Source organism: Capsicum annuum, chromosome 1 (assembly GCF_002878395.1).
Source record: "Capsicum annuum cultivar UCD-10X-F1 chromosome 1, UCD10Xv1.1, whole genome shotgun sequence".
Lineage (NCBI taxonomy): Eukaryota > Viridiplantae > Streptophyta > Magnoliopsida > Solanales > Solanaceae > Capsicum > Capsicum annuum.
This window is the reverse complement of record NC_061111.1, coordinates 202,286,970-202,298,251: the sequence shown is the minus strand read 5'-3', so window position 1 is coordinate 202,298,251 and position 11,282 is coordinate 202,286,970. Positions and strand designations below refer to the sequence as shown.

General features: G+C 35.2%; 1 pseudogene; it reads left to right on the top strand.

Annotated features, from left to right (window-relative positions):
- The first annotated feature begins 287 nt into the window (after positions 1 to 287).
- LOC107841094 lies at positions 288 to 2,978 on the top strand (annotated as a pseudogene).
- The last annotated feature ends 8,304 nt before the right edge of the window (positions 2,979 to 11,282 follow it).

Here is an 11,282-nt window from a genome sequence, read left to right as displayed (position 1 = left end):
GGATCTAGAATTTAAAGTTTATGGGTTTTTTCAAAATATAAAAATTAAATATAGTGAGTGATGTGGCTTGAACCCACAACCAAAAGGCCTACAAAGTCTTTAAGAAGCTCTTTCTTTACCGCTAGACCAACACCAATTTTTATATAAGTGTTCCCAACCTATAATTTTTATATAATTACCAAATTTTTCAATATAAATTCAAGAACTGCACAAAACTTAGTGGGTTCTCGATCGGGAACCACCACATAATACTCTAAATCCGCCCTTAACAACAATCTTTAAAATATATGATCGACTTAACTCAGAGGAACAGATTGAGTCAAAGTGGTAATCCTACTAGTTCGATTAATGCCAATGTTGGAGATGACGTATATCGTCTACGGAAAATAAAAATGGTGGATCCTTCTCAAGGTGATGGGAGGAGGAAATCCATCATGAAACAGACATTAGTCGAGTAAGGGTCTAATGATGATTCCTCGGAAGAGAAGAGTGGTCTTGATGTTATAAGCATTGAGGAGGAGCTTTCTGACACTGCATCATCTTCTGAGTCAGAATCAGAAGCTTCAATTGATGAAAATAATGAAGACCCAAATACAAGACCTATCGAGAGAATGGATCATCAACTTCTGATGACGAGGAACTAAAACATCGGGGGATAGTAATTTAGCTTGTTGTTGAGGATGAAAACCACGATAAAGGTAAAGAGGAGTATGAATCCTCGTCTGAAGAGGACTGTGAGGTTAATGACTCAGTAGTTTGAAAGCCTCGGAAGAAGACTCTTGATGCATCAAATTTTTTAAGTTTATTGTTGACTCTAAAGTACATGGTGATGATCGTGATAAAGTCATTCCTCTTCAAGAGAAGGAACGGGTTCCTATCAAAGAACCACTCTCTTTAATATTCGATTTATAGACGAGGAACCAACGTTATACAAATATTTCTGATGAAATGGACATGTCCAACTCAAAATCAAATATTGGTTTTACAAATCCATATGTTTTACCGATGCAGAATGGACAAACATGTGGCCTCAGACGGGGAACCACTGTCTTTTTCTCGATAAACAACTTGGACTTATCTGTAAAGTTTGTTCCCATGTGGATTTGGAGAACAAGTACATCATCCCTCCTTTTGTAAGTATACAAGATTTGTCGTATCAACCACTTCTCTTTTCAATTTACAACTTCTGTTCTTATTGCTTTAATAGATCCGACTTTTATCGTAATGGAATTAGTTTGTGAGGTTTCTTAGTCCATAAATTAATATTTATACTGATATTTAATTTTATTTACTTTGCACTCATATTTAGTTTCAGTCCACTCTTAAATTCTTAAACTGGTGTAATATACCAGCTCAGAGAACTCGAGGGGGGTATGGAAGAAAATATTGTGAAGAGTTGCCATCACCCTTGGATATTGATGGCTTCAGATTTTGTGATTTTTCAGCAATCGAGGATTCTCCTATTTATGGAGAAGGAACCATTTGGGATTTAGTTCCTGTGATTGTCAGAAGCACCATGTATCCTTATCAACGTGTATGATTTGAGTTCATGTGGAAAAACCTACCTGGAAATATAGCTCTTTAGAGGTTGAGAGAGCCTCTATCCAATAGTAAGAGAGGATGCATTATCTCACATCCACCTGGCACCGGAAAAATCTGACTCACCATTGTATTTCTTCAGTCATTTCTGAAGGTGTTTCCAAAGTTTCGTCCAGTAGTTATTGCTCCATCCAACTTGCTTCTTAATTAGGAAGCTGAGTTCTAGAAATGGGAGGCGGACATTCCTTTCCACAACTTGAACAACAAGGATTTGTCTTTTCAGGAAGATGAAGGTACAATTGGTGTCTTCAACTATTTATCCCGTGCTACAAAAAAGATCCAAACCTTATACGCAAGGTGAATCTGAGATCATGGGAGAAAAGTAAGAGCATTTTGGGAATCAGCTATGATTTGTTCATGATTCTGACGATAGAAGATGGAAATGGTTATACGAAAGAGACTAGAGAAATACTTTTAAAGTTTCCTGGTCTTCTAGTTCTTGAAGAAGGGCACACTACTTGGAATGAGCAAAGCCTTGTTTGGAAAGCACTAAAATAAGTTGAAACAGAAAAGCGCATAGTTCTTTCTGGAACTCCATTCCAGAACAACATCAAAGAGTTGTACAACACTCTATGTGTTGTTAGTCTAAAGTTTACTGGTGATTTGGAGCAGAAATGGGCTTCCCTTAGCATTTCCATTAACAAGGATGCACGAGCATTGGAAGAGCTAAGGGATATTATTTCACCACTTGTCCATAAGTGTAGCGAAAATGTAAAGAAGGTAAGCCTTCTGGACATAAGGGATACAGTGGTACACTTGAAGCCCACAAAATTACAGAAGGAGTTGCTTAAATGAATTGCAGAGATTCCAAGCTCCCTTTACCAACAAAATCTGGTGTCTCTCTGTTCATCCTTCTTTAGTGAAAAAGAGGAAGGAGTTCTCTGATCCGGAAAGTCGGCTAAGCGAAATAAGATGCCGGTAGGATCCAGATATTGGAGTGAAAATGAAATTTGTTGTTGAACTGATCAAACTGTGTAGTTGGACAAAAGAGAGCGTTATAATATTTAGCCAGTTACTTGATCCTCTGAACCTGATCAAGGAGCAACTCAAGTCTATCTTTAGCTGGACTTTAGGCCGAGAGATTCTCTATATAGATGGAAACTTGATGTAAAGCAGCAACAGATGTCCATAAATTCTCTTAATGATCTAAGAGTGATGTCAAAGTGCTTCTTGCATAGACAAAAGCCTATTCAGAAGGAATAAGTCTTGTAGGGGCCTCAAGAGTGGTTTTGCTTGACGTTCTCTGGAATCCCTCAGTAGAGCAGCAAGCCACCAATCGAGCCTACAAGAACGGTCAGAAAAAAATTATGCATGTTTACTGTCTAGTGACATCAAAATGGGAGGTTGCCAAGATTGAACAGCATACTAGAAACCATTAAATTTCCGACAGTCAATGTAGTCGGAAAGTGATCGGAAATTAAGGTATTTTCGACTACTTTCCAACTAAATCATGGTAGTCGGAATATAGCTTGTCGGAAAAACTTTTCCGACTATTATTGTCAGAAATATCCGACTACTTTAGTCTGAAATGTAGTCAGATATTTAACAAATAGTTATTTAATAATTATTAAATTTCCGACTACTCTAGTAAGAATAATTAAAATTATTAAATAATTATTTATTAATTTCTAACTAAAGTAGTCGAAAATTTAATATTTAAGAATTTTAATTCTTCCGACTACTGTAGTCGGATATTTAATAAATAATTATTTAATAATCTTAATTATTCCGACTAAAGTAGTCGGAAATTTAATAAATAAATATTTAATAATTATAAAATTTCCAACTACTGTATTCGGAAGTTTAATACGTAATTATTTAATAATTATTATTATTTAATAAATAAGTATTTAATAATTGTTATTATTTAATAATAATTATTATTTAATAATTGTTATTATTTAATAATTGTTATTATTTAATAATTATTATTATTTAATAAATAATTATTTTGCATTCGCTTACATGGCTTTCAAATTATAAACGACATAACTAATGTATTTTTCACAACAGGATCAAACACAATAAAAATTTATAAATACAACAACTTTAAACCATTCAAAACAAACATCAAATCAAATAGTTTAAATATGTAAATGTCACAACCAAAAACAAGAACAATAACTACAATCTATTTATCATCAGATTCATTATCCTTCTCGTCCTGAAATATTTGCGGCATGTGCTTCTTCACCAACTCGTCCAATTTATCAAATTTAGCAAAAATAGCATCATTAGCTGCACATTTCTGCGTCAACTCCACGATTTGCTTTTTTATCTCATCCATTTCTTCCATAGTTTGCAAAGTAGAGGAGGAACTGGGAAACAACGAAGGACTACTCGAGGATTGGAGATCCCCTATTCCGTAGGTTCTACCATTATTTGGACCACCTACCACAGTCATCCACATATTATTCAGCTCTGCAGGTAATGGTTGGACCATGGTACCATCCTCTGAAGTAGGTTGGGTTTTCCACCACTCTTCTATGTTTTTTTGAAATTCTTCTTGAAAGAAAATTATTTGTGAGTACGTAAAAAAGGAAAGTTGTGTAATAATGAAACAATGTATGTAAAAGTTATTGTCTTACATATGCAATCCTAGCACGCGGTTTGACCCAATCTCCTATTGTACCGTCCTTGTTTTTCTTTCTATGCATCTCTTCGTAGACCTCAAGAAAAGGGCGCTCTTTTCCCCCATTTTCATATTCCTGCAAAATTTTAGAAAAAAAGATAATGCAAGTATGAAGACAAGTCTGGGCAGCAACCCAAGGGATGTAGTACTTTGATAATGCAAGTGTGTCTGCAGGAAACAAAGAGTGCTTAACAAACTCTACACCTATAGGTAAATTTAGTGAAACAGTCACTAGTGAAACAACCAGGTTTTTTCAGCTGCATAAAACCTAAAAATTTTTACCTATCAGATGCAGATAGAGAGATGTGTGCATTTATATATTTGAGGATGAATCCCTTGACCTATTCCATCCTGATAACTGGAGGCGATTCGTTTCCTTTGTAAAGAGAATGAAACAAGAAAAAGATGCTAACCAGTGTCGCGAACAAGTAGAGAGGGAGGCAGAACATTTCGTGTATATAACTCAACCGTTAGTGCAAGAAGCTGAGGTAGCCATCATGCACTAAGCATGAAGTCTGTAAAAACTTATGCAATAAGTAGATACAAAATACTGTCATTGATCCTTCTAGAATGGAGATTTTTCAACATGTTACTGGGATCTGAACTCCCCATCATTCTTCTTATATGTTTGTAAAATCGATTATCGGGTATTTTTTCAAAGTTAGATATTATGTCTTGGATACCGATAGCACTACAGTATATTCATGATTCCCATATCGTTTGTTCGATGATTGAAATCTCTCCTCTTTCAACTCAAAATACTTGCAAATTCAGATTAATCAAGGCACCGAATTTCAAATACTAAACATTTAAAATATATTACTATTGTTCATCATAGTAATATATTGATTTTTATAAGACTTTCCTGTCTACTTCCTCCTTATTGTCCATCAAAACTATAGGATCATATTTTTTATTCGTTAAACCATTCCTCCGGTTAACAAACAGCTGCACACACCTCTAGTTAAAAAAATAGCTGCATGTCTTAGACAGTTTAGGTAAATCTATCTTCTTTAAATTTCTCTTCTTACTCTATAATTACAACATCAATACGTACATTTACTCCATCCCTTAGCCCTGATCCACTCGATCCCACGTAACGCTCGTCCTTCCACTCACTAAACATATCTACTATGACTATGTTTTGCACCACATATTTATTGGAGGTCGATCACTATCGAAAACAACAGGCAAGGAGGCTACCGCTACCCACATTCCAATGTCGCAAAAAGTTCAAAAGGTCTCTAGAATCCCTGCCAGTTTAGTCCAAGTGTTGTACCTGAATTCCATCTATCACCTCTCCAGCTTATACCTGAATTCCATCCCATGGCATAATGGGATCCCTTCTAGTTTAGTCCAAGTACAGTCCACAAACAAGTGCTGATTCAATTGCCAGTCAGTTTAGAGTGCAATAACTCCACCTGCATATCAAATAAGAAGCATCTAGTTGTCTCTCCTTGGTAAGTAGTCTGCCCTGAACAGCTAGTCATACTATAAATGCGTAGGTGGAGTTACTGCAGTCCAAATGAGATAGCAATCTCCAGCTCCCTTTCGGTCCAAATAATGGCAGTTAAGGCAACTGTGACCTAGAACCATCTAACTAAACCACAAATTCTTTTCTTCTTACTTTCTAAAAGCATTAGCAGTGTGATACAAGATAAAGTTCATAACAAAAGAAAAAAGCAATAAAAAGAGCAACAAGATGTTAACAACAATGCTAGTGAATCGAAATAGGCCATACACAGCTTCACTAGACTTCAAAATGAACAACAAGAAGAACATAACAACAATAGTGAATTGAAATATCCCCACACGACTTCACTATGTCATGGATTAAAACATTGAACTAAATCGAACAAATCAAAAATTTAAGCTAATATTACCAGTCTTCGTCGGTGGGTAGGAAAACTCATCGAACCTCTTGTGTACAATGAGCCACCCGTTTAAGATGCTCTATTTGCCTTTGCCTGTTCCCTCCTCGCTCTAAATTCATAAGTATCCCATTTTTCCAAGAACTTAACCCACACATCAGCATTCAGCCAACCAGGTTTTTTCAAGCTCCTCCGGGCCTTATATAAGTGTTCTTTGATCCGTAGAGCTGCTTTGAACTTGAAAATGCGTTGTATTTTATTTTCATGAAAACAATTCCATGCACACTTTGTCTGCAAAATAGTTTAATCTAAAGTCATGAAATGAGTTGACAGATACAACGGTAAATTCATCATTGATAGCATACAAAAATGTTAAATTCTTTGATTTTGATTATACCACAAACTGGTTCCACATAAGAACTCTGATGTCGAGTTTATTCTCGTTCCAACTACCCCACGGCTGCGTGTAAAATTATTTAATTGCTTCTATAATCATATGTCCACCGCTAGATGCGGGAATACCTACAGTAAAATTATATTAAATTATCTTATCTTTTAAAAAATTCAAAAATTACAGAAAAACATAATGTTTACTTACCCATTACCACCATCAGGGGCAATAATTAGTCTGTCGTTGCCGTCATATTTTGCTACCTCTTTAAATTTTAGAAACTGGGGAGCAGTTGATATAGCATTAGACGTTGTAGCACTATCAATGGATGGCAATGTTGATGTGTTAGCACCTTCAATTCTCAATCCAAAAATGCTAGGTATGGATGATGTTGAAGGTATGGATGAAGAGCTACTATGCAGACTAGTGTGGAGAGAAGAGGGCTGGAACTGATGGGGCGGTGGGGGCATGAATAATGCATTTGGTAGTGAAATATTTGCCCTTGGAGGAGGAAGAATATTTGTAGTAGCTTGTTGAAGAGTTGTGGTAACAGTTGATGGTGGTGGTGTATATTGAGCTTCAGGAAGATTATCAGTTCCTTTCTTACCTTTCTTATGTCGTCCTTTACCAAAACCTTTTGATGCCATTGATTATCTTTATTAAGCACCGATAAAAAAGAACCACAATATGAAACAATTAGTTGTATATAAGAACTGGTTATACAGAGCAAGTTCAACCATTGAATCTTCACATATAAAGGTAACAAATTCAACTTGCTGATGTAGAATAAGTACCTTTAACAGTCCATATTGCAAAACAAATGTGTTTATCATGTAATACACACTAGTAAAAGTAACTCCTTATTTTGACTACTCAACTTAAAAATGACAGGTTTCAGCACATAATTCTAAAAATAAAGTATATTACAAATATAGATGCGTATTATAAGTGAAAAGGCAATCCTAACAAGCATAAATTCCATTGACAGGTCCAAACAACCAGCAGGTACTAATTCCCAGAAGGCTATGTTTCTTATGGTAATATAAGATGATTAATAAGACGGTATGCTAAATTTGTCAAACGACCCTCCACGGAGCAGATGGGCCACCCAAATCCAAATTTTCAAAAACACACCTAAAATATAGCATTTTATTGTCAATTCACATAGTAAAACTATCACTCCCTATTTATATTAAAATACATCACGACATTGAGTTGGCCTACACACCATGTGTTGTAGCTGACTTAAGCTCCGCCTCATTTAAATATCGAAGTGGACCACGTTTCGCACTTTCTTTACCTGGTTGATTGAATATTGAAAATGGTAGTACTAAAGGACCTGTATTGTCTCCATCATCATGTCTATTAGGTTGGTTTCTCATACATGGTACATTATGTTCAAAATAATATAAACAAAAATAAGAGGTCTCTTTAGCCAAAAAAGCCTCACATATTGATCCCTCAATTCAGGATCTGCTTTTTATAGTCCACTTATATTTGCTAATAGTCCTGCATAGTATGATGTTTTAGATGAAATAAAATTATTAAAACACATGAAGGTAAATATAAAAGTCAATACCTCTCAAAGGGATACATCCATCGACACTGAACAGGCCCTCCAAGTCGTGCCTCTCGCACAAGGTGAATTGGAAGACGCTCCATAACATAAAAAAAAACAGGAGGAAAATTTTTTGCCAACTTGTTTAAGGTTAAGCGAATGTTAATATCCATCAAAGATAGGTTCTCCTCCCTTAATGTGTTAGAACATAAATCTTTGAAAAATAAGCTTATCTCTGTTATGGGCTTCCAAATTCTATCGGGCAATGCACAGAATGCAATAGGCATCAATGACTCCATGAAAATATGACAGTCATGGCTCTTCATAGAGGTCAACTTTCCTCTAATTATTAACCCAATCACAAATCACTCTTCAATCCTTCAAAGAAAATGTGTAACTGACCTTGGGCTTCTGAATCTTATTGTTTAAGTATGTCAGGTACAACTCACTACGCCGATAATACTCCTTTAAGTCCATCCTGGCCTTCAAGTTATCTTTTATTTTGTTACTTACATCTATCACAGTATTAAATAAGTTGTCTAAGAAGTTTTTCTCAATATGTATGGGATCCAGATTATGAGGAAGAAGATTATCCTTCCAGTAATCTAACTCCCAAAATATGATTCGTTTAGTCCAGTTATGTGTAACACCATAACCAGGTATCCTGGATGGTGGAGACTCTGTTACCTAAGGCAGATTCCTCACTTTATCCCAAATTTTTTATCGCAACAAAATTGGCAATGATCCTCAAAATCAGTCTTATTCTTCATAAAATCACTAGTATTTCTCCTAAACTCATGTTGCATTGGCAATAATCGACGGTGGCAGTCAAACTATGAGTTTTTACCCCATGCTTTAAAGTGAATGCTTTTGTGTCTTCCATGAAACAAGGGAAAGATAACTTGCCCGCAGTCAACCACCCAGACATCATTCCATAAGCAGGAAAGTAATTTATAGTCCACATAAAAGTAGCATGCAATCGAAAGTTTTGTTTCATTGATACATCATATGCTTCCATACCTTCATCCCACAATAAGTTCAACTCATCAATCAATGGCTAAAAATATACATTAATCAAAACTTTTGGATTTTGAGGACCTGGAATAATGCAAGTTAGAAATATATGCTGACTTGTCATACACATTTTAGGTGGGAGATTATAAGGAGTCACAAACACTGGCTAACATGAATATGGTATAGCTGAGATAGAAAATGGAGTGAATCCATTAGTAGATAATCCCAACCTAATGTTTCTTGGTTCACTAGCAAAATTCGGATACACACTATCAAAATGCTTCCATACTTCTCCATCTGATGGATGACATAAAATACCAAGTGGTCTTTTATTTTCATAGTGCCATCTCATATGAGGGGCAGAGCTTATTGATGCATACAACCTCTTTAACCATGGTATAAGGGGTAAGTAATCCATCGACTTCACAAGAACCTTCTTCCCTTTGGCAGGCATTACTTCCTTATAACGAGGCAGATTACAAAATTTACAATGTTCTAAATTTGCATCTTCCTTATAGAATAACATGCAACCTTTCTCGCAACATTGAATTCTCTCTGATGAAAGTCCTAACTTAGATACCAACTTCTTTGTTGTGTAGAAATCTTTGGGTAAGTCAAGTTTATTTTGGTTAAGTTCTTTCATAAGTCCAATGATAGAGTTCATACCCTCTTGAGAAATTGAATAATCTGACTTAATACTCAGTAACCGAACGGCAACAGATAACTTAGAATGCACTTATCCTTCATACAATGGATGACTATCTTCCTTTAATTATTCATAAAAGTGCTTAGTCTCATCATTTGGTTCATTTTGAGCCCCTGAGTGTGTCTCAAAAGCATCCCTGACCATCTCACTATATCATGAACCTTCAACATTATTCTCTCTAATTGGACTTTCAACATAATTTTGGAAAGAAAAATTATTAGCAGCACTACTCTCTCCATGAGTTGTCCACACAATATAATTCAACATAAAACCCTTCCTATAAAGATGTAATGTAACATCATCTGGACTCAATAACTTGCAACACTTGCAATTCCAACAAGGACACCTAATTGTATCTTCAATAAGAAAATCATTAAGTGGCATTGCTTTAGCAATAAATCCAGCTACCCCAGCTTTATATTCCTCCCTCAACCCCGCACGATTAGGAGAAAGTCTATTATATATCCATGTACGATCTTCATTTTCCATCTACACAAGAACGATAACAGTAATAATAAAGAAGAGAAACAAAAACAAGAGAAACAAAACAATAACAGGATTGTTTAGAGATGCTACTACGCAGTGGACACAAACAGAAAACTAAGAGATTCAATATAAAATAGTAAAGCAGCCAGCAACAATAGAATATTTTAATTAAAAGAAGAATTTTTTTTATCAGTAAAAGGAATTCAATCCATGTGATAGCTTCACAAAAAAGATAAAATAAATTCAAAAAGGAAGACAAGCAGACAAGGTAAAGAATTTAAAAGAAGAAAATAAAAAGAAAGCACATGTTGAAAATACTAAAGAGGTTTTACTATGACCACATCCATAAACTCTTGTACCACAAATGATACAACAGTGAATACTAGGGTCTGCTCATCAATCAAAGGTACTAAAAATAGACCACATAGAAAATGGAATAAATGTTTACCTCAAATCAGTGAAGACGTGAGTGAAGATGGGAATTTCTTGATTGATCTTCAATACCGTCACCTAAGAATGCTGATTTGATTCTTCCAGACCTATTTCAGCAACTCTAACAAAAGAAAAGCATTCCACATTAATGTTTTGGAGGACCAAAATAAGCACATCACACAGAACTATACGGAATGAACAAATTACAAATGAATACAGTAGTAACATATGTGACCGCTGCAACAAATAAAGCTGCACATCAAATTCTTATGTCATTATTTAAGGGATATGTTACACACAAGAAAATAAATGTATTTGAACTTTTTATTTGATCGGAAATGCATCAATAGAAAATCGGGAAATGCATCTGAAATAGCATCAGACAGTTAAAAGAACAGCACTGATGAATGTACGCCCTCCAAACACTAAGCACCAAACTAACAAAACATGAATCCCATCAACTTGTGTAATAGACATATTGGTCAAAATCAATATGGGAGAAGTGGAATGAGATAAAGGAATTCTACACTACTACCAAATATGAAAATACGATAAACATCTCTATTTGCAAATAGAAATATGCATGAAAGGAA